The 25471-nt window shown below is 36.5% G+C and overlaps 1 protein-coding gene across 1 annotated transcript in view; it reads left to right on the top strand.

Moving 5' to 3' along the window:
* Positions 1-25471, top strand: part of LOC145681644 (uncharacterized) — a 255102-nt gene that overhangs the window by 178086 nt on the left and 51545 nt on the right. The gene's annotated exons all lie outside the window — the stretch shown is intronic.

Raw genomic sequence — 25471 nt, 5'->3', positions numbered from 1 at the left:
GGACATCCCTACCAGAAGAAGATTTTTTTTTAAAATTGATTGTTTATATGATGGGTTAATATTTAATCCCATGTAGAATCTTCTAATATAACTTTTATGATTATTATTTCATAAAAGCAGTACCTATCTATTGCATATATTGTTTAAATAGAACATTAGGTGATCAAGGAAATCTATCATTAAATTCTAAAACTTTATTGAGGATGACGATGTTAAGATATGGTTTAAAGTTAAATATGTGGCTACGATACTTGAATATGGAAACACATAACAAGTAATTAGGTATAGCATTAGAGAAAAACGTCGTATAAAACACTTGAAGAATTAAACCCGCTACACTATACCGGCCCTACCAATATACTACCTCATAGATTTTTTTCAATGAACATGATCTATACTTTCTGATCTTGAAGTCGAAAAAACCGCAAGCGAAAAACAGGACAATACCAACGAACAAGAAGAATGAAACAACTAGAAGAACAAATCATTAAGGAAACCACTAAATACAAAAGAACCAATATCTAAAGTTGTTACAACGGTTCTTAGGTATCATACAATCCTATCTCTTCAGCTTATTTGTTTTCAAATAGGTACAGTTGAAAACCTCAAAGAAGAATTACACATAAACAAAAGTATCAGATGATAGTTGATTAAATGAGTTTTATGTTTAAAATCATTAAATAACAAATTTAAAACTAAAACAAGTTACTCGACATCAATCTTTGCTGTTGCTAGTTCCAATGTACTCTCCAAACTCACTCTTCTTCTTCAGTCATTAAAATAAATCGGGTTATCAAATTAATATATTTCTCAGGATACTCGTTGTTGTTATTATTGTTAATTTTAATAACTGTTCTACATAAAGGACAAGTGTTCTTATCTCTTAACGAGATAAGCTTACACTCAAGACAAAACAAATGCTTACATGTCGTTTCAAATATCTCAGTTTTTGTTTCTTTACATATTGGGCATTCTTCTGGGTTTTCTTTTAAGCGTAAACCTGTTGAGAGTAGCATTAGTTTGTTTTTGAGGGAATCGTGAACATGCTATTGTTAAGAATTCAAACATATCGATCTTGTCCCTAAATTTCATTAGAAAGTTTTCAGAGAACTTCCTATTAAAAGAACTGTGTGTTATCCTGTTTAATTATAAACCTTTATTTCAAACTCAAGGGTAAATTTTTCACTTTTATCGCGTAAACAACTTTTGGCCAATAAACTTCATTTTGATATTTTTCACGTTTGTTTCATCTAGCAGTGGTGTAATAGCTTGCCAATCGATAAGAGAATGAAATTCGCTCAAGAAGGCTGTAATTTTTTTTGTGAGATGGGACAACTATTAGAACCTATATCCCAACAGAGTTTGTCTTTAAAGGCTTTTAGGAACGTAAGTTTGAGTAAATCCGTTTTATAAGAGTGTACCCCAATGTAAGCTCGCACACGCGCACTAGCTCGTTTCACTGAATACTTTCTAAAGTTATTTCCTTCTCTTTACAAGAGCCAATCAACCTGTTCTTTAAACTCATTTAGAAAATAAAACCTTCAGTTATTTTTTGAGCGTATTCATACGTGTAGTATCTACAACTAATAGGTTGTCGTGTATGTTCTTTATGCTTTAGTACAAATTCTGATTTTAAATAACGATAACTCTGTAAACCATACATTCGTTGCCACAATTTGTCACAGAAAAGTTTGTCTTCATACTTATTAATCATGTTTTCGTGTGTAGGTAAGTCTTTTCTCTTTGATAATCTGTCCCAATCGACGTGTTCTTCATAACGTTCAATTAAAGAAAGTTTGTGGTTTGATGTAACTGAATACCAATGTATCTTGTTTTTGAAGAAAGTTTAAGGTCATCGGATAAGTTTTTCAATTGTGAAATCTGTTTCCATTCTTCGAATTTTCGACTATTATGTACATCTAACACCATTTTTTCTACAAAGCAGATTTTTAGAGTAGTTTACAATATGTTCAAGGTTTAATTTTTGTATCTTGTCTTTTTAAAGTTCATCTTTATTCGCCATTGTTTTATCTTGTTTACTTGGTTGTTGCGAATTTGTGGCAGTTCTTCTAAAAGACTTACTTTGTGCTTGTTGATTAAGGTTATTGTTTCTGCTTTCCTAAGGTTTGAATAACAATGTATTCCGTTTTCTCTATAGTATTGTTTAAGTTGAGGAATAGTTTTCTTTTCAATAACTTCGTTTATTATAATAATAAATATATCCATTTCTAAAGATTTTTCTATAATAAATATGAACAGCATTGTGATTTGACACATAATTAACTTAACCTTATTCATCAAAATCTTAACCTCATAGTAACACTACTAGAAAAACAAATATTATTAGAAGAAAGAGAAATGTTATTAAAAGAAAAAGAGAATGCAGCACTAGAAATATATACAACAGAATCAGATTGGGATAGTGAGAGAAGGCTTGAGCCTACAAATCATAGTGATGTTTAAGGTGAGGTAGATTTGTAAAAAGAATAGTAAAAATGAATTAGATGTTATTACACTATTAGTAACTTTGATGCAGTTTTCCCATTAGAGCTTTATACTAGCAGCGCGCTAACATATATGAGGAATGGTAGGAGCGTACAAATATTCACAGTTATCTTAGGAAAATGAAAAATGAAAATATTACGAAAATGAATTTAAGAATATCTCTTGTTATAATAAACGAAGTACCAATTTAAAACTTATAAAAGATGAATTATAACAGATATACTGTTAACCAATTAAAATAACTCTGCAGAGAAAGGAATATTAAAGATTACTCCCGACTGCGGAAAGCTGAGCTTAGTTATTTAATAAAAAAGATGATCTTAAAAGATTTAAAGAAAGACAAAAAATACAGAATATATTCCCATATCAAGATGATAACTTTCGAAAACCAAGACCTAAAAGGTTATTTAGGAAGAGAGCTATAAAACTGTTTCCATTTAATGAAGAAGTAATTGAAGAACCAAGAGTGAAACCTGAATCAATGACAATTGATGTAAAACTCCCAAAATCCAGCATTTAAATCAAATTAGAAACATGGAAATTCAAAAGAGATTACAGAGAACATGATACTCTAGAACAATATACCACTTCAAAATCAAAGGCTTTAATAAATAAACTGAACATCAGCTTACAGAGACCTAACTGTGAATATAAGAAACTTAAAGAAATTCAAAACTTGTACTTCAACACTAATAACAAAGAGATATTCCAATCAACCAATCTGAAAGAGTTCATAAGTAATCCTAAAAATATTAAGAACAAGAATGGATGAGTTCCAAGCTAGAAGTTGTGGATGGGCTCTCTTGAATATAAAGTACATAGAGTTATCTCTTGATAAGTATGCTCCATATAGAGGATCATTCTACATAGAACTACCAAATGACATCGAAAGAAAACAGGGTGTTTTTAATGCAAAGAACGAAGATGAAAAACGTTTCTTATATTCAATTGCTTCTGTTGAACAACCTGTTGAAAAGAATTCACAACGGCTCTGGAATTATAAGCCCGTTATTAAAAACATAGAAGAAGAAATAAAAGGTTTTGACTCTCCTTTGAAACTAAGTGATATTCCAAATATTGAAAGATTACTCGATATAAAGTTTAATGTTTATACATACAAAGAAAAATATATGGTGTACGTTTTATATCACACCAAAAGCAAACGGACACCCATATGAAGCTATTATAAGTAAAAGAAGAGACTAAAACACACTGTTGTTGGATTATATATCTAAGTAGATTAGTTAGTAGTCAAATAAATAAATGGAGAGCTCGGAAATTTTAATGCGATAGATGTTTGTTACACTTTTTTCACAAAATGCATTAGATAAACATGAGAAAGATTGTTCTACCCATGAAGCTGTTAAGATAGAAAAGCCAGCAGAAGACACATATGTTCAATTTCAGAACTACCAATTTACGGTGAAGATGCCATTAGTGATTTACGCTGGTTTCGGATGTCTATTGCATAAGGTTATGAGATGTGGAGAATGTTATCCAGAAGATAAATCATATACCAAAAGATATCAACAACATAAGTCATCTGGGTTCTGTTATTATATTTTAAAAAGTGATGGAAGTAAAATAGATCCTGTTGCGTATTGAGGTAAAGATGCAACTAAGATGTTCATAAGAATGTTAAAGAGAGAAGTCAAACATATATCAATCATATATATAGACAAAATAGCGAATTACACGTAAACAGATAAACGATTTCAACAAATATATATTTGGTCTTACTGTAAAGTAAAATATACTCCAAAACCATAAAGTTAAACACCACGACCATATAACTGGAGATTTTGTAGCTGCGTTATGTAACAACTGTAATCTAAAAGTTAGAGTACCTAAGTTTGTACTAGTGATTATATATAATATATCAGGATATAACTCACACTTGTTTATAAAGAAGCTAGAATACAATAAAGAGCAAACAGAATTCATACTTAATAACGAACAACGATACATATCATTCAGTTAAAAGATTGGAACTATCAAATTAAAATTTATAGATCCGTTTAGATTCATGGCATGTATTTGGACGAATTATCATCAAACATAACGATTGAGCAAGTGACTGACACACAACACTTCTATCCTAGCAAAAAGGAATTCAAACTTGTCATAAGAAAAGTTGCTTACCTGTATGATTATCTTAGTGACGGAGATAAGTTTGGAGAGAGACAATTATCACTGAAGGTAGCATTCTTCAACAGTCTTACCAACATACATATAAGTGATAAGGATTATGAGTATGCAAAGAAAGTATGGGAAACATTTAAAGTTAATAATCTCGGGCAATGCCATGACCTATATCTAAAAACTGATCTGTTATGATTAGCAGATGTGTTTGAGAACTTTAGAGAAACATGCCTTAATGCTTACGGTCTTGATCCAACTTGATACATGACAGCACCAGCTTTAGCCTGGGATGCAATATTAAAGATGCCTGATATAAAACTAGAGTTACTAACAGATTACAATATGGTCTTACCCATAGAGAAAGGTATAAGCGGTTTAATCTCACAATGCTCGAGACGATATGTAAAAGCAAACAATAAGTATATGGAAGATTACGATGGGAATAAGGAGAACTGTTACATTATGTACCAAGAGGCAAATAATCTCTACGGCTGGGGTATGAATCAATATCTACTATATATTGGATTTAGATGGCTAAGTGAAGACGAAATAAGAGACACAGCTTTCACAAAGATACCTCATGATCCTGAAACTAGTTATATATTAGAAGTAGTTACAGTTCTTAGATATATGGTTTTATGGGTGTAACTATAAAGATTATGCTCTTGCGCTATGTAACATAACATAGTTAGTTGTAAGCTTTTATGGCCCTTCTATAAATGTTTGTGCTATTCGTCTGTGCCAAAAAGATTTTGCTAAACTACTGGGAGGGGGATGGGTCCAAATGTATAGGTAGTCGGGGTGTAGAGCTTAGAAGTTATAGACAGTTAGGAGAGGTGGAGTGGGGCGCTATATAAACTAGATACTCGTTATTAAACTACACGCACAACTCAGTATCTTTCATGTTTATGTGTAAAAGGCCTGGTTCAAAAAAAGGGGGAGAGTTTGCCCGTAGTTTGGAACCTGGTCTACTCTCATTACTTTAGATGAGTGCATTTATAACGCCCAATACCTAAAAAAATGCCAGGATAATAATATCAAAATAATGTTGTGAGAACCCGTTCAACAAATCTTTAAATAGTATAATAAAATGAAAGATGCGTATTCAAAGAACAGTGATAATTCAAGTGAGTATGTACTTTAGCTTTAGGGTGATTCCTTATTCAATACTGCCATATATTCAGTAACACAGAAACGTGTGTAAATTTAGATCAGTTGGATAAGGAAGGCAACGGAAATCCAGTATAAAAAATCACGAACTAACATTAATAAGATTGTGCCGTAATTTCAAGATAACCAAGAAAATTACGTCTCTTCTTGTAAAGTCTGTTTTCAATTTGATCTTACACTGTGAGTTGAATGTGAATGGAGATATAGAGAAGGTGACTGTTGGTGTGGGTATATCGAAAATACTACCTGGTTGTTTTGCAGTTCAGTTACATCGTGAACTTGCGTAGAGACAGAGTGAACATGGGACATGAATAGACTGGCACAACAGTGCGCATGCTGTACGAGTAAAAACTGCGTCTAACGCCGCTGCAGATGGGCGGAAAATATTCGAGGCTTTTGGTTACGACGTTGTATCTAGCGAAGTGCAGAGGTGGTTTAACAAGTTTAAGGACGGTGACGAAAAACTCTCAGACGCATCACTTATCGCAAGACGAACACATGTACAAAGTGAAGAACTTATGGCATCAATTGAGGCGAACAGTGGGAAGACATATGAGGAGCTGGGACCACAATTCAGTGTGAGTGATGAAGCCATTCCACAGCAACTCCATTAACTCCGAACTCACTAAAAGTTGGTTCGAAGGTTCCAACATGATTTTACTTTGGGCCAGACGGCAATGCGAGGAGACACATACGTTTCCTTGCTGTCTCGTTTGAGGAAGAAAATTATTTTCCGGAGACTGTGTTGGTATGTGATGAGAAGTTGATCTTGCACAGAGCTCCGCGGTGTTTCGTCATTGGTTAGCATCGTACTAGGCGGTTCAAAAGCAGTTGAAACCCGCACTGCACCACAACCTAACTGCTTGTTGGACAGCCTACGTGAACGATCATTTGGAACTCGTACCAGAAGGTCACAGCATGAACGCAACGGTGTTGTGTCAGAAGTTTAGCCGAGTTAAAAAAAACCTCAAAATTCTGGGGCAAGCACTTCTCAATTGCAAACTTCCCTTGGAGTTACAGGACTACGCTAAGCTCTATGTGTGAAGAGACTAATATTTATTGACTATCGTTGATCTCCCACAAAATCATTTATTCTTTAAGACATCTTCAGCCTTATCTTCGGTGTTGTGAGATTATTCCTTTTTTTCCTTTTTTTCCTAATTTCATAAAGCTATCTCTTATGTGTCGAAGAACGCTAGTTATTCGGATGTCTTAGTTTATGAAATTCATGTATGTCTGAGAATTTAGTCTACGTTTCTCTTCCGTAATTTTGTGTTTTCGTGGCTAAATCGTGGAAGTGTTTGTTTATGTTATATAATGTATTATGTCAATGTGTATTTTTTATGTAATAAAGCTGAGAGAGCTACTTTCCCAACTATCTGTCCATCTCTGACGTCATGAGTACCTGTTGGGACGAAAACATCTCATCTACACGTGTCTGGAGTCAGCAGGATTGCCAGAAGATCTTGGTCTTTAAATACTCCCTCCATCCCGGAAAGAGGGAGTCACACGGAGCCTTCAGAGACACACAGAGCCTTCGAAGTCTCACGGAACCTTTGAAGTCGCTTGGAGTCTTTGGAGTCGGTCTTCGAGGACTATAGTCGCGAAGTTATCAAAAGACAGTCAACGGAGTCGGTCCGGGGAGTGCACGGCAGTCAATCGAGCACTTCGGGAGTAATTTGGAAGACAAACCGAACAGTTTGTAATTCGGTATCCGACATATTAAACACCAGGCGAACAACAGGAGGAAGCCCAGCAGAGATGAAGCTACAGGTACTGTGACGTCAGTTTTCTTCCTTTCTCTCCCTCACCTCTCTCCTACCCTCACTCTCTCTTTCTTCAGAAAAAGCTAAAATTCTTATTTTTATTTCTTTTAAAATCAGACGGGTGTCGTCCGGTCCCAGGACCCGTTCTACCCTTGAGAAACATCCCAAGAATCTCACTTTGACGACACAGCTTTCTTTGAAAATACTTTTCAAATTAAGCACCCGTAAAATGGTAGAGATGCTGGTTCTTTCTTTGTAATTTCTATTTTATTCCCCCCCGTAAAATGGTGGATATATTGGTTTCTTCTTTACAACTTTTCAATTAAGTTTTTTTTCTAATCATTTTCACCACCCCTACCCCTCCCCCACCCTCTCTGTATTACGCTTCTCAAACGCTATTAGTTTATTTTTTCTTATTCGCAAGTTTTTTCTTTTCTCTTCAATCCTTTGAAGAGTGGTGGAGAAACCCCAAATACCTCTTGTGCTTTAAGACATTCTGTTATCTCTCTTCCTCCCTCTAAGTTTTTGCATGTGTAATTTAGACTTAAGTAGTTATATATGTACACTGTGTATTTCGTTAAACTAGTGCCCATTTTAGTTCATTTTTTGTGTATATGTTGCGACGTCTTGTTGACGAATTTTTAGTACCGGGTGATGACTTCTTAAATCTTAGTGACACGATTTATTTCGATCCCGCGGCTTGTTCGTCCCCTGTATCGGCTAAGTTTACCAGAAATTATTTAGACCAGCTTCGGAAAAAGTTAGAATTTTCTGAGGTCTTATCCGATATTTCTCCCGATTCTTTGGAAGTTACCGTTGAGAAGCCCAGTTTAGACATGGCGTCAGGAGGCGATAACCAACCGTTGCCTATTTTTAATACCATAGTAAGGCCAGAGCCTTTCTACGCTAGGTCAGGGGAAGACGTGGAACGTTTTGTGCGTAAATATGAATCTATTGCTGACATCAATGGTTGGGATGGAATGAGACGGAAGCTTGTACTTGGGAATTTGCTTAGGGGTCCAGCCGAATCATGGTTTACATCTATGGAGAGAAAGCCGGAGTTTGCTCAGCTGTCTTATGAGCAATTTAAGCAGGCGTTAATAACAGCGTTTAAGGATAATTTGGTTCCTCAGTTGACAGAGGCCCAAATGCGAGGACGGGAACAGGGCGATGATGAGTCAGTCGTTGATTATGTATATGCAAAACAGGATCTCATTCTGAGAGCAGATCCTAACGCGCCTGAGAGAAAACAAATACAACTGATCATAGAAGGGTTATTGCCCAACTTTTTCAAGGTCGTCATTCGTAAAGAATATAATACGGTATCTGCGTTATTGGGTGATTTAGTAGTGGAAGAAAAGACTCGGCTATTACTCAAGAGAAAAGAGTTGGAAAAATTCTTTAAAAAGAATTCTGCGGTCTTGCATTCGTCAGTGCTTCCGCCAAGCCAAGTTGATAGTCAGTTATGTAGAAGTGCGGAGTCAGCAGTTCAAAGTCAGCAAATTCAGCAGTTCAAAGTCAAAGGCAATTAGTGATCAAATGAATGACTTGCAACAGCAATTAGCTAAAATGACTCTTGAGATATCCGCGTTAACCTCAAATGATGACAATCAAGGTAGCGATTATGCACAAAATAAGAAAAGTCAGCAAAGGAATGTAGGTCAGGGTAATAACGAGAGAAGTGATAATCGTCAAAACCGTAGAAGCAATAATAACAACAATAATAAAAACAATTCAGGTTCTTCCACGCAATCTTCTTCACAGACCCAGAGTTCGACTCCTAGTAAGGGTCCTATTGTCTGTTATAAATGTAACATGCCTAACCATATTGCACGGTACTGTAGGGCCTCTTTAAACTCAAAAACAGAGTAGATGACAGGGACGAATCTGCTCGGAGGTGCGTTATAGTCCCCATTGTATCTTCTAACGACTTACCACATGTTTCGGCCCTTTTAGATGGTCAGCAAGTTAAGATCATGATAGATTCTGGGAGCCAAATAAGTTGTCTCGGGGAGAATCTCGTTCCGAAGAACGCAAGACGTTTTCGTCTTAACACCAGATTGAAGGGAGTTACGGGAAAAAGCATTCAAGTATCCGAAATTGCCTTGTTGAAATTTTTCCTTGGCAACAGGTGTTTTACTCACGTTTTTAGGATAATCCCGAATTTTGATTATGGTCCTTTGGTTGGTGCGGACTTCTTAGAAAAACATAGAGCCATCTTAAGTTATGATAAGCAAAATTTAACTTTGTATCGTTTTGGACGTCCTCCGTCCAGGAAGTTACCACCTAGGAATTTAGAGGTCAACTTATCTGAAGTATTAACAGCGAGAATCGCTCGGGAATCTAGAGCTATTTTTAGAGTCTTAGAGAATACTGTTTAACCACCTCGTTCGCACACTTTAGTGAAGTTACGTTCCTGTTGGGACATTACGGGGAAAAAGGCGTTACTGTTACCATCTCAGCGTATAGAGGAAATGTTGGGAATTTTTATCCCGAGGGTAATAGTAGATTGTGAGTTCCCAGTGGTGTTTGTAACGAATCCCACCGTCAACACCGTGAAGTTGCGCCAAGGAACGAAGATAGGCGATGCAGAGGAGTTCGAGGAGGTACCCGATGATCCAGAAAAAAGGACATTGACAGCGTCAGAAGAATCTTTACCGTCTCCAGAGAAGTTGGAACAGTCTAGAAAGATGTGTGACCCGCAAAGAGTAGATGTCAACCCAGATTTGTCTCCAAAAGACCGGGAGCGTTTTTACGACCTAATTTATCAGTTTGCCGATGTTTGGAGTTGGTCGGAAGACGATGTGGGACTCGCCCGTGATTTTGAGCATGAGATACGACTTTCCAACCCCACGCCAGTTAACAAAACACCTTATTTAGTACCTTACCACCTACGTGAAGTCCTCAAACAACAGCTGGATACTATGCTAAGACAAGGAACGATTCGCGAGCAGACGTCTCCATGGAACCACCCTATTCTTTTAGTGAAAAAACGCAATGGACAGTTCAGATTTGTTTCAGATTTGCGCCATCTCAATGGGAAATCTCTCGCCTCGAACTTTGCGACGCCATCGATTGACGACTTGCTTGCTCGTATGGCTGGACGTCTTCTTTACACTTCTAGTGACATGAAACAGGGATTTTTCCAAATTCCAATCACAAAAGAGAGTCAGGAGTGTACAGGATTCTCCGTACCAGGTGCTTCGAGTTATGTTTACCAAGTTCTGCCTATGGGCCATGTGTCCTCGGCAGCTGCTTTGAATAGATTAGTGAAATTGACTCTCGCAGGCGTCCCGAGTTCGAATATAATGTATTACGTTGACGATTTTTATGTAGTGGCCTCTACTGTGGACGAAATGATACACTGGTGCACCATCCTCTTCCAAAAACTTCGAGAACGTGGGTTAAAATTGTCACCCGAGAAGACGAAAATAGCACATGACTCTATGGTGGTTTTAGGCCATAAACTTCCGAAATATGGTTTGCAGATCTCTGACCGGATGCTGGACACGATCAAGGACTACCAACGCCCAAGGACAAAGAAGAACTTGAAGAGTTTTCTCGGTGTTTGTTCTTTCCTGAGAAGGTATGTCAAGGACTTTGCCGAGATAGCGCACCCTTTACAGAAATTGATGAGGCGTGACGAGGAATTTACTTGGGGTTCTGAACAGCAGCAATCCTTCGAAGCATTAAAAAATGCGATTTTGGAGAGTCCAACTTTAATGGCCTACAAGCCTGAAAGAGAGCTGCACATTTTTACAGATGCTTGCAAGAAAGGTTTGGCCTGTGTAGCCAAACAACCAGCTACAGATGAGCCGGATGCTGAATTGGTGCCAATTGCGTATGCGAGCAGAGCAGTTGCTCCATCGGAGAAGAATTTGTCCGTCTATCATTTGGAACTTTTAGCCCTTCTCTACGCTTTAAGCTCCTTTCGTTACTTTATCCTCGGACGTCATTTTCATCTTCACACTGATTCGAAGGCTATCACATTTCTTCGTCATAGTAAGAACTTGACAGGGAAACTCGCTCGTTGGTTGTCAGAGATTGATTCTCATGACTTTACGATTTCTCATGTTGCTGGTTCCGAGAATTTAGAAGCAGACGCCATCAGCCGCTTTGTAAAACATCGAAGAGACGAGGAGGACGAAGAAGCGAGTGCCTCAGACCCAAGGATCTTCATGATCGAGGACTTGGATAGCATTGACCTTAAGAAGGAGCAGAGGAATGACGGATTTCTGAGTAAAATCATCGCGTATTTGGAGGATAGACCCGACAAAGACCCGGAGTATGAGAGGAGAGCATCGCATTTTGCCCTGCGTAACAATATCCTGTATAAAGTTAACAAGACGCCATTGGGAAAAGTTTTTCTATTAGCAGTGCCCACCAAGTTAAGGGATGTAGTATTCGAGAAGGCCCATTCAGAGAAATTAGGTGCCAATCACGCTGGTTTCAGTAAGACGTATAACCTCCTAGTGAAATCTGTTTATTTTGTAAACATGAAGAAATTCGTTTATGAAAAATGCAAACAATGCATTAGCTGTCAAATATTGAAAAAGCGTAGTGGCAAACCTTACGGAAGTCTGCAGACACACCCTTGTGTTCCACCCTTCTATAGAGTTTATGTTGACTTAGGAGGGGTGTACCCCTGTAATAATATCTTACGACACAAGTTTCTCATTGTTGTAGTGGATGAAGGGACACGATTCTGTATCACGGATCTTTACCAGATGCTTCAGCGGCTTCCGTAAGTTCTTTTCTATACGAGAACGTTATTCTGAAATATGGACTAGTAACAGAGATCGCATGTGACCGCGGAGCAGCTTTCACTAGTGCTGTGTTTAAAGAGCTTTGTCACATCCTAGGAACACAGATACACTTTGCAGATGTACAAGGGCATTACGGTATCGGAACAGTTGAAGTCGTAATCCGGCATATAGAACAGCAATTGAAGTTAGCTTTGGACAAATATGATCAGTCGAATTGGATAGAATTACTTCCACAGGTTACGTTCTCGTACAACGTGACTTGTAACTTGAGTATGGGTTTTAGTCCTTTCGAAGCCCTTCATGGATATTCCCCACGGCTATTACACTCTGCTATATTAGCCACGCAATGTCAGTTTTCTGAGAATCAAGACAGAATTAAGCAACTTCAGTACATAAGGGACAAGGCCCAGGAAAACTTGTACAATAGACATCTGACTTCTGTAAAGTCACATAATAAGAAGAGGGAGCAGCAGACATTTAACAAGGGTCAACTTGTGTGGATCTACGATGCGACGAAACGGAAAGGTGACTGTAGTGCATTCTCTGGAAAATATTTTGGACCAGGACAAATAGTATCCCGTAAGCATGACAATAGTTACTATGTAAAATACCGAACTCCCCGAGGTCAAATAAAGATTGATTCTATAGCGATCGACAGGTTAAAAAAGTATTATCCTCCTCCAGAAGGACTGCCTAAAAATTTACGTAAGTTAGAAACATCTGAGATTGATGTAGTAGGAGAGGGAGTACCGGATAAAAATCTCCAGGAAGTGGATAAGGTAAATTCCTTCTTAATGGAATTCCAAGATCCAGATAACGAAACGCAATTAGAATCGTTGTTTATAAGGAAAGTTGTTTTCATGTCCGATCTACCATCTTGGGATCAGGTGGGTCCGAAAACAAGTTCAGTGGAAGGTTTGGAGAGACCTAAGTTTGCCGTCAACCACGACATTAATAAGAAAGTTGCGCTTTATTACGGTTCAATCACGACGTTAGCTGGTGATTGTATAGTAAACTCGTCCAATTCCTTTCTAGAGCCACGAGGAGGCGTGGACAAAGCAATTCAAAGTCTTGCAGGAGAAGAAATGCAAGACGAGTGTCGTAAAATATCCCACCTTTCCCAGGGCAACGTATGCATTACACAGGGTTACAATCTACCCGTGGATTTTGTGATTCATGTTAGAGCACCTGATGATCGAAATCCTAAGAAGTTAAAAATGTGTTACGAAAAAACGTTGCAATTAGCAGTAGACAACGATATAACATCCATTGCGTTCCCCAACATCTCTACAGGAGTTTTTGGTTTTCCTAAAGCAGATGCTTGTCGCGTTGCTTTACAGACAGTACGTCTTTTCCTCGAAGAACATCTTGACTCTATCGAAAGAATAGTGTTCGTGCAGTATGACAAAGAGAATCAAAAAATCTATGAACAACTTATACACCTCTATTTTCCTATATAAAATAGCTGAAAGAAAAAAGGTATTAGTATGTTACTGGTTAATTGACTTAAAGCTATCTTAACGCTAGCAATATATATAGAATATGGGAAAGGATATAGTTATTCATCATCAGTGCTATGCAGTTTTCTTTTGCTCTCGTCATCATATCCGTCTCCTATTATCATTTTTTGGGACAACTTTATTTTAGAAATTTCAGATTCTCCACTTACCTGAAAAAGAAAAAAGAAACAATCAAATAAGTAACGCAATTTGACAATAACATATATACTTAGGCTAGCAGAGATAATAATCAATAGAACATGTGAAAATTCTAAATTTCTCATTATATTTAATTTGTGTTTCAGATAACCTATTTTGTTTTAAGCTGCATTATCCTGTCTTTCTCTTTCCCACATGTGACGTCTAGTAACACCGAGTTCCAAATAACATCTGGTTTATTTTTCCGTAAACTCCCTAATGTTATTTTGTACCAACACTCTTTACCGATATCTTTTAATTTGACATTTTCCTTTCCGCATGATGTTAAGGTTTCTTCTCTTTTTGAATCTCTGCTTTGCAACGAAAATGACACTCTAGCTCCAGATGTTTGCGAAGCTGCGAAAGACCTACATAATCTGCAAGTCCATATTAACGATTATTTTTTAAAGCCTCCAAATCCACGATTTCATCGTTTATCAACCAGATCTCCGCGTGCACTGCTAGGGTTCATTGGGAAAGCATTGAATTGGTGTTGTGACGTAGCTGACAGTTCATCTATTGATTCGATAAACAAGAAGGAATTCCATTTGGAACAGACAGTACTGGGTTTACAAAAACAATTGTTGAAAAACAATTTATATATTCAGAACACAACTTCAGAATTTTTAAGTTTTCAAGATCAGATACAGGATAATTTTCATAAAATTAGAAACTTTTCGGCAAAAATATTGGATCAAGAACATGATCTGGGAGATCATCTTAATAAGCTTGCAAATCGAGTACATAAAGAGGTCATTTCGTTCATTCAAGAGTTTTATTCGATTTCAACGCAGTTTGTACAGTTTCTACAAATTTTTAAATAAGATCTGACAATTCAGATGTGTACAGATGCTAGGCTGAACCCTAATATAATTCCTTATAAAGTGTTGCACGCACATTTATCTGAATGTGAGAATATCATTTTGAAAAATGGATATAAGTTAGCCATAGATAAGTCGTTATTGGAGATGTATTATTCAATTAATGTTTTGACTTGTTCAATCACCGACACGTACATTTACCTACAGATGAAAATTCCGATCGTTGAAATACAGCCTTCATTTGAGTTATATGATGTGCAGCCACTTCCGTTTGCTGTATACAACCAAACTTGTACCGTTGATATCCAGCCTTTAGTTATGGTAATTCAAGATAAAAAAGATCTTATACCAATAAGCCTACTTGCTTGTCATTATAGCCAATCAAAGTTATGTAAGATACCTACACACACTGTGACACGATCTCGTTTAATAAATTGTGCTCACGCAGCTTTCGTTGCCAGTACAGTCAGGGAAATACTACACAATTGTGACCATACGTGCTATGATTCGAAAGAGGCACAGATTATAGACATTGGATCGCATGAGTTTGTTTTAACACATCCGCCAGAATTTCTAACTTTGAAGACTAGAGAAAATGTGTCAACTATTCGAGTTCCAGAAGAAGCCAGATTATACGGAGCCCTTAAAATTCGAATACCATGCAATACTAAATTAATTGTGGAGAGAAATCTTTTCGTCAGATCGGATTTTCCGTGTCTCGACAATGATCTTACCGAACCTGTATTTTTACATCTTTTTCCGAGCCAGCTAGTCTCTAATGATCTGATGCTATTACGATCTACGTATAAAGGGAATGAATTTTTTAATGTTTCATCTTTACTTAACGATGTTTGGAGTTCTTCGATCCGACATATGAATATATCAGCATTTACGATAATTGACCAGACGCCCATTAAGATGCCTATCTATAAGCATGAGTATTTTATACCAGGAATTATTATTATTTGGAATATCATCATCACTCTTCTACTTATTTATTTGCTAAGGGAACATGGGATTTTCAATTTTATATGGTTTTGTAGAAAATGTAGTGCGTCTACGGAATTTTCTTTGCAAGAATTGAGCTACTTTTTAGACATTGTGCAAACCGTTATTGCAATTGTAAGTCTAATTTTGCTCTATAGAGTAATGAAAAGTTTAATGAAAAAAATTGGTGATGATACGCCACTGCAGACGAAGAGTTTTGAAAATAAACGTAACGAGAGGTCTGAAGAAAGAGATCAAGAACCTGAAGTGACCCCAGAAAAGTTCACCACTTCGAACAGAAATGAGGATGCACATTCAGTGTCAGATTTGAGTTTACCTCCTCCTCCGGAAGAATTGATAGTTAGTGACGGAAGTTTTGGTACAGAGATTATAGTGCCGCCTTCTACCGTCTTGGAATTAACGAATTCTAACGTAAAATCTTCGTACATTTCCAACTATATAGTGTATTCTTAAAAGTGGATACGGAAACTGAGATGTCGAGCAATTCACGCATTTTGTGAAACAGCATCTAGAAGAAGATATTAGAACGTATATACGCACGACCATATAAAATTGACAATCATTACCGCACATATCTATTTTTATGAATTTAGAGACCTTCTGCCCCCCCCCAACTTTTATTTCCAACATAATTTTACTAACACAATCGAGTATTGGGCGATAAAACCCAATCCAACCTCTAGTTACCTTAAGTTCCCAACCTAATCAGGAAATGGGTTAGGTTTATGTTGGAAATAATGAGCCCTTCCCCCCCAAAAAAAAATTAGAGTTTTGTCATTATCATAAATAGTTGTATGATTCAAGAGTTTGGGCACTACGTTTATCGTTTTACTTATGTGTATTTATATCTGCTCGAGTTTTTCTCTTCTTTTTCTACTCCCCCCCCCTTCCTAGATCCTACCTACATTAGTTTACCGGTTGTTGTATTTACCCTTGCACTTTCATGGTCGTCGCCATCTTTAAGCCCATAATACCTTGCGTTTACTGGCATCAACGCTTAGCCGCCATCTTAGAAATTTTTCTTTTAATTTTTTCCCACCATTATATTTTCATGTTTTTCTCTCTTTTTACCCACCACACTTCTGCTGTATATTTTGATAACTCTTCCTCGTTATATTTCAATCACCCTGTACCAAATGAGCCCTAATTTTAAATCTTAACATTTCAAATTTCCACCCCCCTCATGGTCCTACTCACATCCATAACCTCCTTATTCTTAACAATTATACCCCTTCAACCCTCACAGTACGCAGCTTGTTTGAAGCCAAGAAGATTCCACAACTTTATGAAGAGAAGAAGAGGACACCAATTCTTCTCCATACTGCAATTTGGATGGACCCGAACCAAGAACTTCTCAATATGACAACACTTAGTGTCAGACCCGCCCACCAGTTTTAACTATAATCTTCAGTTTTCTCACCTGATTTATCAGCCAAGACATCACCTATTCGCCCGCTGGACACCTTTTTTTTCTCTCTTCATCAACAACATAATACTAACACGAAATATAAGCAACAGTAAACGAAAAATATCTTTGCTCCTCCACTCTAAAGAACACGGACAATTCCACAAGATGGCTGTCAGCGTCATTCTCCCCCCTCCCTCTCAGACAACGGATGTCAAGAAGTTTGATTAGTGCTGCCAACTTGTGGCCACCTTGCCAGTGATTCTTCTGAAACTACAAGGCCACGTACATTCCAAGAATTGCGTTATCTTCAGAACACTGACCCAGTGAAGATGTTCAATTCTGCTGACCAAGGTGTTATTCAAGTTGACTAAACAATTACACGTGCTTTTCCATATGTTTTGTTGACATCAAGTGTCATTAGCTACATTCGAAACATAGAATGTTATTCAGTGCTTTATGTGTTTATGTGCAGTGTTTGGTTAACGATTTATTGATTATCGTCGATTTCTTTGTGTGAGATTTATTTTCCTTTTTTTTAAAAAAAAAATGAGATACTGAAAAACTGATATTCAGTCATTTTTTTTCTCTTGTTTGTTGCTACAGTGTACTTCATGTATTTTATTTAACGTATAGTGACGTTAATCAAAACAATATATACAGTCTATTTTCAAAATAGTGGTGACGACGATGCGTGTTTTCTTTAAAACCGCATGTCTAAGTTTAGCGGTGGGAGTGTGAAGAGACTAATATTTATTGACTATCGTTGATCTCCCACAAAATCATTTATTCTTTAAGACATCTTCAGCCTTATCTTCGGTGTTGTGAGATTATTCCTTTTTTTCCTTTTTTTCCTAATTTCATAAAGCTATCTCTTATGTGTCGAAGAACGCTAGTTATTCGGATGTCTTAGTTTATGAAATTCATGTATGTCTGAGAATTTAGTCTACGTTTCTCTTCCGTAATTTTGTGTTTTCGTGGCTAAATCGTGGAAGTGTTTGTTTATGTTATATAATGTATTATGTCAATGTGTATTTTTTATGTAATAAAGCTGAGAGAGCTACTTTCCCAACTATCTGTCCATCTCTGACGTCATGAGTACCTGTTGGGACGAAAACATCTCATCTACACGTGTCTGGAGTCAGCAGGATTACCAGAAGATCTTGGTCTTTAAATACTCCCTCCATCCCGGAAAGAGGGAGTCACACGGAGCCTTCAGAGACACACAGAGCCTTCGAAGTCTCACGGAACCTTTGAAGTCGCTTGGAGTCTTTGGAGTCGGTCTTCGAGGACTATAGTCGCGAAGTTATCAAAAGACAGTCAACGGAGTCGGTCCGGGGAGTGCACGGCAGTCAATCGAGCACTTCGGGAGTAATTTGGAAGACAAACCGAACAGTTTGTAATTCGGTATCCGACATATTAAACACCAGGCGAACAACAGGAGGAAGCCCAGCAGAGACGAAGCTACAGGTACTGTGACGTCAGTTTTCTTCCTTTCTCTCCCTCACCTCTCTCCTACCCTCACTCTCTCTTTCTTCAGAAAAAGCTAAAATTCTTATTTTTATTTCTTTTAAAATCAGACGGGTGTCGTCCGGTCCCAGGACCCGTTCTACCCTTGAGAAACATCCCAAGAATCTCACTTTGACGACACAGCTTTCTTTGAAAATACTTTTCAAATTAAGCACCCGTAAAATATGTGAGTAGGTGGACGACACTTGACAGCACCTTGTGAAAATTTGCTTCTTGTTTCAGGGCGTCTTGATAATAAGGACTTAATTTTCTAGTGTCGCATGATACGTGATGCCGCCCGTATCGTCTATCTATAGAAAATTGAACACCTCAAAAACGCATTCTCTTTTATAAACAGTCTATCGAGGTGTATTCGATCCCTTTTATGATCAATTTTTAGGTGTATTTGTTCTATTTTACGACTACCTGTTTAACCCTTATTTAACATAGCAGATTTTACAAAAAACTACATAAGTCTATGGAATATTTTCTCAACACCCTTTGTAACATTCCAGAGCTAATAAAAAAGTATGGAAATTTATCGCAACCCCTATTTACCTTAGCAGAGCTTATAAAAGATAACTTACTTATAAAAGATAACTTTGACTTACATCATATTCGTAAATACGTTGAATAACATTTATCTACACATATATGTATTTATTTAAAAACAACATAATACAAAGTTTACATGTTCAATATATAGTTTGAAACCTTAATGTAAATTCTTGTAACTTCTAAACTAATTAACAGAAAAGCTGAAATGTATTTGTGATAAGCAAATGTCAAGAAGCAAAATTAGTTTGGCATAAACCTCAATTCTATCAGACAAGTAGTGGTCCATAACCAACATAAAACTGTTTCTTTTAATGACAATCTATCAGGCTATTTTATATTTTAAATCTACATGTAAAACAATATATTAAAATACCCCACCCATAGTATTCAGTGTTGGTAACTAACGACACTATAATACAACAAACATCCAAATTTTTGAAAACTCTACAATAGTAATCGCGGAACTGAGATTGACGGGACCGTTCACATTTGAAGGAACTTAGTTATGCATTCCATGACCAAACTATCTGGTGTACAATGTAGGACTTGCGGATGTTCAAATTGGTCTTATTTTTTAAGAATGTGGAAATATGTTCATAACAGACGCATTATCAATATTGCCTTACTGATATACAGTGTGTAATAATTTGTGTACGTGCAATGGACGTTCGAATTGGTTCAGTTATTGACGAACGTGTAAATAGGCCGATGACCGACATACTTTTGACAAGCTCAAACGGATGTACACAGTACGACCATTTCTGTACTTCTAGTATAGCGCTTTTCGTAATTGCATTCCGTGTGGAATTTGATGATTAAATATTTTGACGATCTCATATTTTTCTAGATGCGCTGTACAATAGGAAAAGGGCCGGTGGACTTTTGGGACCTCCTACTGGTAAATATGGCTGCCGTTCCAAAATGGGGGACGAATAGCATTTTTATTTGTTCTATTTCGGCTATTTTTCACAATTTTAATTATGTTATTTTTAAAAAGGAAAGTTATATCTCTATACATTTATTTACAATGACATTTTTCTACCTACTTTAGTTTTTATCAAAATGCAGAATTCATGTTTTTGGTCATTTTTTGTACTTTTTTCAATATTGTTGCACGAGAAGTTTTTGATGACGTTAAAGTAACTGCGAATATGGTGAAATCCTTTTTATTTGATACTTATGATGTAGGACATAAGATGTTGAAGGTCCACTGGCACACATGGTGACCATTTCAAAATGGCGGACGAACGAAACTTAAATCCATCTTTGTATCGTTTATTTTTCATCTGTTTTCGATTGTCTTTTTTTAAGCGAAAAGTTTCAGCAGTTCAACTCTTTTCTTTCCTACAACTTTTCTGTTATTTGCTTGAGTTGTATCGAAAATAAAATAAAACGAATATATAAAACTACAGTCTACAGTCAACATTTTGAAATTCTGTTAATACAGGAATATAAAAAATAAGCTATATATACTTAAGACATGACAAGGAAAACTTATTACTAAATTGTTAGTGCAAAATTATCGTTATTGTCAGTGTATAGTTACTATATATTATGTACTAAGACGTTAAAAATTTTCAAACTTGAAACTGAATGAAAAGTTCAACTTCAGAATAGCATAGAGTGTTACACAATATTGTCATCATAATCCACTTCAAGATTTGCAATATTCTCACATTCATCAGTCTTAGAAAAGCATGAACACATTCCGGTACCTAGTACATCATTTTGGACATACATGCAGGATGCTAGACACAGGAACAGCATACTGATGAAAGTATGTCTTGAGGAGCACAAGGTATGTCACATATGACAGGTACCATCCAGCCAAAGTCAGTAGTTGGGGTGGAATATTAGGTTTGAAAATTGAACTCCTTTTAATATCATTGTCAATAATAATGACCTCTTCTTATAGACAGTTGAGTCGGACTTTGATCCCTGGAGTTGTTTTCTGGTAAACAACCGCCACCATAGCAAACCCAAGGTTTTAATGTTTAGTTTTGACGTGCACACTGAAGGTATTTATTCTTTAAGTGCAGTGTGTTTGATCCTGAATGATATCTGTTTTACCTAATGAGACAAGATATTTGAGAGTAGCTAGCATTTGTGAAGTTCTTCCAAAAACTGGCTTTTGATTTTTAACCGAAGCAACCAGTACTGTCACATCCAGAAAGAAAATATATTCTGAAACGAATCATGACGTTCTGGGAACTAGTTAAAACAAATATATATGCTGTATATTGTCACTGCTCTGTCAATGCTGTATATTTAGTGATCGCCAGTACAAGAACATCAGTATCTGGTAAAAAATTGTTAATTTTTAACTTCTTTTTGAGTTGCAAGAACTTCGTAGAGGATTAACTTCGTATCAACTTGTTCTTGTGAAGTCCTGAGGTCTTCTGCCGGTGACTTTTTGACTTGACTTTGCCACGGCAACAAAGAATAACAGTTTTAAATAAATGCCTAGGCTTCTTGAGCAAATTCTGACTAAATACTGCAGTAAGTAGTCTTTATAATGATATAAAACTTTTTTCCTTCTGACATATTTCACACTCATTTTTTCTTCAACCGTGTACATAACAAATGGGTTGCAATGCTGCCGTTTTTCTCCGGTGACATTGTTAGGGAATTCGCAAGTTTAGTTTCGAATTCGATATGGATTTCTGCGTATTTGTTGTACTGGCCGAAAATGTTATTGCTGAACTGGTTTTGCTTATCAGCATCACCTTGCGTATCGGTTGATTGTAACAATGGATGTAATTCTGCCATTCCACCAATAATTGCAGTCTCAGAGTCAGTAGATTCTACTTGCTTTGCACCTTTGCTGTTTACTAAAGAAGCAGTGTAAAACCTCTGGGGTTATTCACTTTGTGTAAAATTCTTGAAAATGGTGCATAAGCTTACTTCAGACTTGAGTTGTGTACATTCTTCCATTACTTGCAAACAAGGATCTTTGACCTGCTGGTAATTCATTCTTTCCGATAATTGCTTTGAAATGTCCATGAGGACGCGAACGACAAAGAACGACAAGACGACTAAACAGATTCTCGTCGTCTTTTATTTCTAAAATACTTTGTTCCCTAGGAGCTTTCACTTTTTTATCATTGTTTTCCGCAATTTTAGTTTTCCGTGAGGGAATGGCCCTAGAAATTGTTTGTTCCAATAATTCGTTCAATAACGTAATTTTGGTATTCTTGTTAACCATCGTCTGGCGTGCTGCATACATCATGTTTCAAGTCATCTTTTGCAATAGCCATTCTAATAATATTAAGCAGTTCTTCCCCATCTTAGGTGAAATGATTCACATGCTTTTTCAAATATTATATCATATCAATGACATTTTTCTTATAAAGTGATGATGCAGCTCAGTTTGCTTCATGATGGTCTGTAGGCTTTTTGGAAACACTTGGATTCGTGCCCAGAGCACATATCTTTGTTAGCTCTGAAATTGTTAGAAAAATATTCACGTTTCCTTATTTAGAGGTATTCCGACAATCCCACCCCTAATTTTCAATTGCTGCTTGTCTTGCACAAGTACTTCATTCGTTCCAAGATGACAAATTGGTGAACCAGATTTCTAAGGACCCCCTTTCCTTCAAGTTGTGACCATCCTTACATATTATTTTTGGCTAGTGCATTCATTTTTGGAATATGCATGGCGCAGAATGCACTGTAATTGTGCAAGTTCAATGTAAAAAAAATACTTTGTAAAATCTTCTAATGAAGACAATCTTAACTTCCACTTTGCAATTCTCAATGCTCGCATAAATGACAACAAGGTGAAAATCATACTCATGTAATTTAGAATCATTTGAACGTGGTATTCTTCATCATTTCTTTTACAAAACTCTTCAAGTTTTTCATATACTTAGTTGCATTTTCTCCACTTCCTCGGTTGTGGCTTGGTTTGCTAATTGAACGTATACGAATATTTTTATATCATGCATCACAAATCATTGTTTGTATATTCTTGCATTTATCTTCTAAGTATTTGTGTTCTTTAAGAAACCTTAATAAAAGTAATGTAAATCAAACATGCAATGTAATTCTGTGAATTTTGCATTAAATACGGCCTGGTTTACAGTCTAATAAATGACTTACAGTTGTATCAGTAAAGATACCGCTTTCGATCCATAGATCAGGGATGCCAATCAACTCGATGTAATTTTCTATAACTCTGAATGCTTACATCAGTTTGTGTAAGTCTCATGGAATTATCACCGAATTCTGGTTCAATAAAGATATTTGAAGTTTTCTAAATGGTTTGAATATCTCAACGTCAGAAGTGAAAATTAACTTTGTCTTATGACAGCAACATTTTGATGTGCTCTTTCTTTCTATTTTTATCTACAGATTACCTGACGGAAATATCTGTCGGTAAACGTGAATGCCTTGTCATTACAGATACACGTGATTTGTGCTAATCTTAGATACAAACGAATTATGGACGGACGATGTTAAAAACATTAATTAGTTTGATTACCCTCACTTAAATTACCCATTCCAACCATCATCCATACGAGATCATTGCACTATTGAATTTGTAAGGAATGGTGTCTTATATGATGATGGAATATTAGTACTTATTTTTGGATTCTGCGGTTTAATGCTCTTGGGAAACGAACATTATAAGGCTGGGTAAATGTTTTCCAGGATGTCAAAATTATCATCGTCAGAACTCAGTTAAAATCGTCAAGCCCATTCCGTTCATCAATATTTTGGTAAGTAACTAGCTACTGTCCCGTGAAGAGTATTCTGACCATCAAGAGTGCCTTCTGAAAACCTATGCTATCCATAGCAAAATGAGTGAACCTTCCTGCTATTATGTGCCGTGGCAAAAAAGTCGTCAACTAGCATTCATTAGAGAAGAATGTGCACAGAAAGGCCTAGTGAATGAATAAAATTCACAAGATTAGAGCTACGAGTCAAGCCATAAATTGTAATTGAAACTTGCATTGGAACTTACGATATATATATATATATATATATATATATATATATATATATATATATATATATATATATATATACTAATGTGTATGGGTGGTATGTAAACTTCAACCACATTAGCGAAGAAACCCAAAGAAGAGTAGAAAGGAAACTTTGTAAGAAGCCGCTACATGAAATGAAACACTTACTGAAGTATTGGCTGACATTACTCGGGCTGAACAGTGTTTTCAAGCCATCAAAGTTTTCAAAGTATGTTTTTGTTTCCGAGTGGATGTTCTAAATTTCATTTAGAATTTGAATCAACAATAAAACAAAGACAAAATATATCACTCAGAGATCAGTGTTTCGAATTTCTCGAAAAATAACATCAAACATACTTCGTTATGAAAAACGTTCAGCGCACGGAGGGAATCGATTACTATCTGTGGGCACTAAGCTAAATAGAATGAAGAATTGTTTTAGTGAACTCCGATGAGTGAACGAGTTGTGAAGAAGGTGTTACACTGTAAATCTGTCCATAAATTGTTTGTTGATTGCATCTTTAGTGTTCTGTTTAGTAGCGACGCTATAGTAGTCATTAACATACAGTTTAGCATAGTATGCGAATCTCAAGAGGACACATTGAGTTTGAGTCGCAGACTTTATTATCAGAGGCAGGTATGCTAACCATCTAGCCACGAGTGAGATCTCTAAATATTATATTATCCTGCATACAGAGAACCATGATCATCGGGGAGGGTTGAAGATGGAAGTGTGGCATGATTTTACATTGAGGAAGCTCACATGATCTTGCATGCTCTATGAACTGCTAATACCGATAAACAATCCCAGATTGTTCGGGCACTCTTGGAAAGTAGATGTTTAGTGGAAGTCTTCCTCCATCTTGGTAGACGTGCACCCATTCTGGCATGCTCTTGTGTGCGTCATGTTTGTGTAATTCGGTTTCCGAATCTTTGGCAGAGTAGACAAAAATCATGAACCTTTATTCATAATTAATGATATAAAAGCAGAAAAGTTTTAATAATCCACAAATGTTGTATCCATCTGGGAAGGTGAGATCTTTCCTTTTCGTTTACAGATTCTTTATTTTGTTCCAATTCTTCTGTTTTCTGTTACCATACATTTCTGTTTTGAGAATTGTTTCCTTGCTACCATTCGCTTTTAACACGTCGAC

This window comes from Thermobia domestica, chromosome 3 (genome assembly GCF_964235325.1).
Source record: "Thermobia domestica chromosome 3, izTheDome1.hap1.1, whole genome shotgun sequence".
In the NCBI taxonomy this organism is placed as follows: domain Eukaryota; kingdom Metazoa; phylum Arthropoda; class Insecta; order Zygentoma; family Lepismatidae; genus Thermobia; species Thermobia domestica.
Note: the sequence above shows the minus strand (reverse complement) of the source record. Positions and strands in the feature narration are given on the sequence as shown.